The 7,607-nt window shown below is 48.4% G+C and overlaps 1 long non-coding RNA gene across 1 annotated transcript; it reads left to right on the forward strand.

Annotated features, from left to right (window-relative positions):
- Positions 1 to 3,488: 3,488 nt before the first annotated feature.
- LOC147975889 (uncharacterized) lies at positions 3,489 to 7,029 on the forward strand. Its single transcript, XR_015601181.1, has 3 exons — positions 3,489 to 3,908; positions 5,036 to 5,101; positions 6,730 to 7,029. It is a non-coding gene; the product is annotated as an uncharacterized LOC147975889 (long non-coding RNA).
- Positions 7,030 to 7,607: the final 578 nt, after the last annotated feature.

Consider the following 7,607-nt stretch of genomic DNA (forward strand, 5'->3'; position numbering starts at 1 on the left):
GTATTGGGATTTTCTGATCATTTTTCATATATAAATTATTTCATTTGGAGTTCCGGTTGAATTTCTATGATTTTTAGAAGTTTATACTATTTTCTGGAATTTCCTGGTTATTAATAAATCCAGAAAATGTAATACTGCGTCAGCATTAGGTCATGCTGACATCGGCAGGTCTACAGGCGCCGTCCAGGTCAAACCTGACCAGTGGGGCCCACAGGTCAGTGACTCAGTTAGTTAACTGGGTTAATTAGGGTTAGACTAATTCTAACAAAAATGTGAGCATGGCTGGTGATGTCTACTACACAACCTTCATCTTGTAGACGTTGTTGGGCCTCCAAGTGCAGAGGTTTGTAGGACAGTAGCAAATTTCCCTCAAGTGGATGACCTAAGGTTTATCAATCCGTAGGAGGCATAGGATGAAGATGGTCTCTCTCAAGCAACCTTGCAACCAAATAACAAAGAGTCTCTTGTGTCCCCAACACACCCAATACAATGGTAAATTGTATAGGTGCACTAGTTCAGCGAAGAGATGGTGATACAAGTGGTATATGAATAGTAGATAATGGTTTTTGTAATCTGAAAATATAAAAACAGCAAGGTAACAAGTGATAAAAGTGAGCGTAAATGGTATTGCAATGATAGGAAATAAGGCCTAGGGTTCATACTTTCGCTAGTGCAAGTTCCCTCAACAATAATAACATAATTGGATCACATAACTATCCCTCAACATGCAACAAAGAGTCACTCCAAAGTCACTAATAGCGGAGAACGAACGAAGAGATTATGGTAGGGTACGAAACCACCTCAAAGTTATTGTTTCCAATCAATCCGTTGGGCTATTCCTATAAGTGTCACAAACAGCCCTAGAGTTCGTACTAGAATAACACCTTAAGACACAAATCAACCAAAACCCTAATGTCGTCTAGATAATCCAATGTCACCTCAAGTATCCGTGGGTATGATTATACGATATGCGCACACAATCTCAGATTCATCTATTCAACCAACACAAAGGACCTCAAAGAGTGCCCCAAAGTTCTACCGGAGAATCACGACGAAAACGTGTGCCAACCTCTATGCATAGGTTCATGGGCGGAACGCGCAAGTTGATCACCAAAACATACATCAAGTTAATCACGTGATATCCCATTGTCACCACATATATCCACGACAAGACATACATCAAGTGTTCTCAAATCTGTAAAGACTCAATCCGATAAGATTACTTCAAAGGAGAAACTCGATTCATTACAAGAGAAAAGAGGGGGGAAGAAACATCATAGGATCCAAATATAATAGCAAAGCTCGCGATACATCAAGATCGTATCACCTCAAGAACACGAGAGAGAGAGAGAGATCAAACACATAGTGTAATGCCCTCGATGCGGCTATATCTCCTATGTGTCGAAGCACGACTTAGAGGCCTAGCCGGATTGAAAGCAATGTCACAAGAGAGGTAATCTTCGCAAACAACCCATGTACATAAATAAAGGGGAAAGATACATAGTTGGCTTACACTCGCCACGTCACACAAATACATAAATAAGTCATTACATTCATCCAATACACTCATGGTCCGACTATGGTACCAAAATAAAGATCAACCCCCAAATGCGACACGGTCCCCGATCGCCCCAACTGGGCACCACTACTGATCATCTGGGAAAGACACATAGTAACGGAGAGAGTCTTCGTCGAACTCCCACTTGAGCTCGGTCATAACATCTGGAACGGTATCATCGGTCCTTGCATCTGGTTTGGAAGGAATCTATGAGTCACGGGGACTCAGCAATCTCGCACCCTCGCGATCAAGACTATTTAAGCTTATAGGCAAGGTAAGGTATGATGTGGAGCTGCAGCAAGCGACTAGCATATATGGTGGCTAACATATTCGCAAAAGAGAGCGAGAAGAGAAGGCAAAAGCACGGTCGAACAACTATGATGAAGAAGTGATCCTAGCACAACCTATGTCAAGCATTACTCCAACACCGTGTTCACTTCCCGGACTCCGCCGAGAAGAGACCATCACGGTTACACACGCGGTTGATGCATTTTAATTAAGTAAAGTTTCATGTTATCTACAATCGGACATTAACAAATTCCCATCTGCCCATAACCGCGGGCACGGCTTTCGAAAGTTCAAATCCCTGCAGGGGAGTCCCAACTTAGCCCATCACAAGCTCTCACGGTGAATGAAGGATATTCCTTCTCCCAAGACAATCCGATCAGACTCGGCATCCCGGTTACAAGACATCCTCGACAATGGTAAAACAAGTCCAGCAACACCGCCCGAATGTGCCGACAAATCCCGATAGGAGCTGCACATATCTCGTTCTTAGGGCACACTCAGATGAACACTACGTACAACTCAAACCAACGCTCAAGTTTCCCCGAGGTGGCGCTGGAAGTGGCTCTGTTTGGACCAACACTCAGAGGAGCACTGGCCCGGGGGGTTTAATAAAGATGACCCTTGGGCTCCGGAAACCCAAGGGAAAAGAGGCTAGGTGGCAAATGGTAAAACCAGGGTTGGGTATTGCTGGAGGAGTTTTATTCAAAGCGAACTGTCAAGGGGTTCCCATTATACCCCAACCATGTAAGGAACACAAAATCCGGGAACATAACACCGATATGACGGAAACTAGGGCAGCAAGAGTGGAACAAAACACTAGGCATAAGGCCAAGCCTTCCACCCTTTACCAAGTATATAGATGCATTAAGATAACAAGATAATATGGTGATATCCCAACAATAAACATGTACGAATAAGGAACGATCTCCAATCTTCACCTGCAACTAGCAATGCTATAAGAGGGGTTGAGCAAAGCGGTAACATGGCCAAACAACGGTTTGCTAGGACATGGTGGGTTAGAGGTTTGACATGGCAATTTGGGAGGCATGATAAGTGTAACACCCCAGTGTCATGCTACAGTAACCCTGTGTGATTAAGCCTAATCTTTTGGCTAAATAATGCTTAATCACCTTTGTTCAATATCTCTTTTCTACTCCCATCCGAATTCTAATTCAAAACATAAGTGAAACTTGAAGTTGCACAAAAGTTGCTGGAAAAATGTTCATCATTTAGCAAATATTCCAATACAATTTGATGTAAATAAAAAAACATCACTCCTATGCTAAAATGGACACTAACAGTTATAACAGTGCCATTCCAGCAATTTAAAATGTAAATTCATTTATGAAATTTCCAAACGAATCTAAATCTCTCCCAAAAATAATTGTGACAGTGCCTAAAAATGCACTGGACTTTTATGATCCAGTCTCACCTTTTTCTAAATTATTAGGGTCCCTAGATAAATCTTTTTCCTTCTCTGGTTTTTACAGAAAAAGAATTAACAGAGAAAAGCAGAGGGGAGAGAGAGAGAGTAAAGGCCCCCCCTCTCACTGGGCTTCAGCCCAGTAGGCCACCGGCCCAGCTACTGGCCGGCCCAGCCGACGCTCCCATATCCCCTCACCCCCTCGCAGACCCTAACCCACGCACCCACTCTCCCCCACTCTCCCTCTCCCCCCGATCCAATCGGGATCGGGCTCGACCCCGCCGCTGACCCTCGACGCTGGCACCCCGCGGCGCACCTCGTCGGAGAACTGCCCCTCACCCTCCTCCCCGGAGCACCCCCCTCACCGGAGCCGCCCCCTCGATGCTCCGCCCGCGCCCGAGGACCGCTTCCTCTGCCCCGCAGCTCCTCCAACGCTGCCGCAACGAGCCCCTCTGCCCCGGCCACCACCACCGCTGCCCCGACGTCGCCGAGCTGCCCCTGAGCTCTGGGGTGAGCGCCTCCCCGACGCCGCGATGCCACCCCGTCGTCTTCGTCTCCTCCTCACCAGCGCTCCCCGTCCCCGTCCTCCTCCTCAACGGACTCCGTCAAGCCTCGCCGCCCCCGTTCCTCAACGCGCCCGTGAGCTCACCCTCCTCCCTTCCCCTGGCCTCGGCCATCTCCCGACGTTGCTAGCGCCCGCATGCCCCGGTCCCTGCAGCCACACGTGTCTGCATCGGCCCCGGGCCGTTCCTCTCGTGGCCCCCGGCCTTCTTCCCTCCCTGTGCCCCGCGGCCACGCGCTCGTCGCGCTCCCCACCGCAGCTGCGTGCTGTCCCGGCCGCCGTGCACCTTCCCTCCTCGCGGCTCGCAGCTCTGCCCGCACCGCCCGGCCCGCACGCTGCCCGCGCCCGCTTGCCCCCCCCTCGCCTGGCTCACCGGCGCCCCGCCAGTCCCGCCCCGCTACGCCCGTTTTGCCCATGCGTTGCGTTCGCCAGCCGCCGCTCGCCGACCAACTCCCGCTGTGGCCGGTCGTGGCCATGGCCTTGGCAGCCCTGCTGGGCGAGCAACCGCACAGGGCCATCGCCCGGACCCCAGTGCCCGTTCGCCCGCTAACCGCCCCGAGTTGGCCCAGGGCCTATGACGACTGGGCCCCACACCCCCCTGTTTTAAAAAAAGAGTTTAAAAAAATAACTTTAAGAAAAATATCAATTAATTAATTAAATAGTTTAATTAACTTAACTTAATTACTTCTGTTTAATTTGTCTAATTAACTGGTTTAGTTAATTAAAACATGTTTATTTAGCTATGCCTATGACAGGCGGGCCCCGGTTGACAGGTTGACCAGTCAACCGACTGGTTGACTGCTGTTGTCATGATGACATCATACTGATGTCATTATTCATTTCTGTCGAATTTTAATAATTAATAATTAATTCAAAAATTGTTTTAAACTTTGGAAAATCATAGAAAATAATCCGTAACTCGGATGAAAAAGTTTTCTACATGAAAGTTGCTCAGAACGAGGAGACGAATCCGAACACGTGGTCTGTTTACCTGTCAGATGCCTCTGACTATCTGAACATGGAACTTTCCCCCTCTGGTCATCTGTCTGACACAGGTCCGGAACTGGGAAAACTTTCCTGGATGTTATCCCCCTTCACCGGTATCGTGTAGCACCGCATTAGAACCCGTCTAGCTCTGCCTGTTGTCCTGTTATGCACTTGCTTGCTATGTATTTACTGTTTCTTCCCCTCTTCTCTCTGGTAGACCCCGAGACCGCTGCCGCTGTGATCAACTACGTCGATGACGACCCCTCCTTGCTAGAGCAACCAGGCAAGCAAACCCCCCTTGAGCATTCCGATATCGCCTATTTCTTTTCCTCTCATGCTTGCATTAGAACTGCTACTGCTTTCTGTATGATCCTACTCTGATGCATAGCCTGTTGTTGTTACCTGCTTTTATACCTTACCTGCTTATCCTAAACTGCTTAGTATAGGTTGGTTAGAGATCCATCAGTGACCCCCACCTTGTCCCAGTTGCCTCGCTGTATGTTCGATGACTCGATCAACATGATCGACGTCCAGGCCCCGACACCGCACATCACCCCCTAGTTGTACGACTCTGTAGAGTTACCATCGAGTGCCGAGGGTGGAACCTCTTACATCACTCCTGATGAGATCTCCGCAGTGTAGCTATACAGTCGAGGTCATCGAGGGTGATTTCCTCCTTAACCACTTTCATTACGGCTCTGTCGTGCAACCCATCAAACATGAACCTTGAGGGTGGGTCCTCTTACGTTCACCTTGATGACAACATCGAGTGGAATTCACCGGGGGTGATTCCTTGGGTTTTCCCTTTGGTGTTAGATACACAGTTACTATGGTTACTATGACTTTACACTGAGTCATGTTACTAAAGACGGGTCGACCCCGAGGGGTACCCGCGCGAGCTTAATTGCGAGTGATGTAGAGTCGGGTTGACCTGGAAGGCGCCCGCGAGATACTTACGAGGCATGGCCGGGCATTCTTAGCCCTTGCCGCAAGTACTCGAGACGGGGCGACAGGGTCACATCGATCGTGAGTCTCTGCTCGTTACCACGTGTTCCTAATCCACTACGATTTGGATATTTGATCCGAGGGGCCTCTGGCCTGATAGCACTAACCATCACGTGGGCATAGTATGGACGTTCTGCGTCATATACATCAGCTGAAGCTTAATAGACGTCAGCGACTGAGCGGCGCGCGCCGGGTTGGACTGGAAAGCACCTACCTTGTTGAAGGAGGTAGCTAGGTCTGCTCACCAGCCGCGTTCGCAACGTGCAGGAGTTCCCGGGGAGATGGCCCATGACCCCTGGGGGCATAGGTTTAGTCCGGCATGCTGGCCTCTCTATTAAGCCTAGGTCGGGTTGCGGCGTATTGTTTGGCCGAGGCTGGGCATGACCCAGGAAAGTGTGTCCAGCCGGAGTTAATCGAGCGTGGTGGGTAAGTTGGTGCACCCCTGCAGGGAAGAAAACATCTATCGATAGCCTGTCCTACGGTAACGGACACTTGGAGTTGTATCCCGATCGATACAACTAGAACTGGATACTTGAGATGAGACATGGAGATGAGACTTGGATATGTGATGATAACTGGATAGTATGGCTCTGGGACTGCTTTCTTGCAGGGTGTCGAGAAAGGATCTCTGGCCGAGGTTGATAACTCTTCTACTACTTGACTTTGTGCTACTCTACTCCCTCCTGTTGCTGCAAGATGGTGGATTCCAGAAGATGCTAGTCTTCGATAGGCTAGGCTTTCCCCTTCTCTTCTGGTATTCTGCAGTTTAGTCCACAGATACAACCCATTCCTTTGGTACAGATGCATACTTAGTTTAGATCTGATGTAAGTCTTGCGAGTACTTTGGATGAGTACTCACGGTTGCTTTGCTACTTCTTTTCCCCCATACCTGATTGTTGTGACCAGATGACGGATCCCAGGAGCCAGACGACGCCACTGATGACTACTACTATCCGGAGGATGCCTACTACTACGTGAAGACCGCAGATGACTAGGAGTAGTTAGGAGGCTCCCAGGAAGGAGGCCTTGCCTTTTCGATCGATGTTGTTTTTGTGCTAGCCTTCTTAAGGCAAACTTGTCTAACCTATGTCTGTACTCAGATATTGTTGCTTCCGCTGACTCTTGTGTTTTCGAGCTTATGTATTCGAGCCCTCGAGGCCCCTGGCTTGTAATATAAAGCTTCTATTATTTTAATTTGTGTCTAGAGTTGTGTTGTGATATCTTCCCGTGAGTCCTTGATCTTGATCGTACACATTTGCGTGTATGATTAGTGTACTATTGAATCGAGGGCGTCACAATAAGCAAGTTGTAGGTATCGTAGTATAGGCATAGGAAAAGAGCGAGCATCTAGCAAGCAAAGATAGAAGTGATTTCGAGGGAATGGTCATCTTGCCTGCCAAGTACTCAGAGTTGCCTTGATCCTCGTAAGCGAACTCAACAGGCTCCTTATTCACGAACTCGTCTCCCGGCTCTACCCAAACAAGAACAACAATCAAACGGAACACAATCAACCACGTGCAATGCTCAAGCAACATGATGCAAACATGGTATGATATGCGGGATGCGGTATGTGATGCATATGCAAGATTTGGAAAGGAATGATTGAACCTGGCCTCAACTTAGAAATCCAAGAGTTCCACTGGAAAGGTGAGGTGATTTTGGTTGAAATCGATATAAAGATCACCGGAATCGGATGCACGGTTTGGAAATGGCAAGCAAAACAAATATGGCATCGGACTGCGATAATCAGCAAGTAGCCATCTAAATGCAACAAGATAAATATG

The sequence above is a fragment of the Triticum urartu genome, chromosome 4A, assembly GCF_056163025.1.
Source record: "Triticum urartu cultivar PI428250 chromosome 4A, HENAU_Tu73, whole genome shotgun sequence".
NCBI lineage: Eukaryota > Viridiplantae > Streptophyta > Magnoliopsida > Poales > Poaceae > Triticum > Triticum urartu.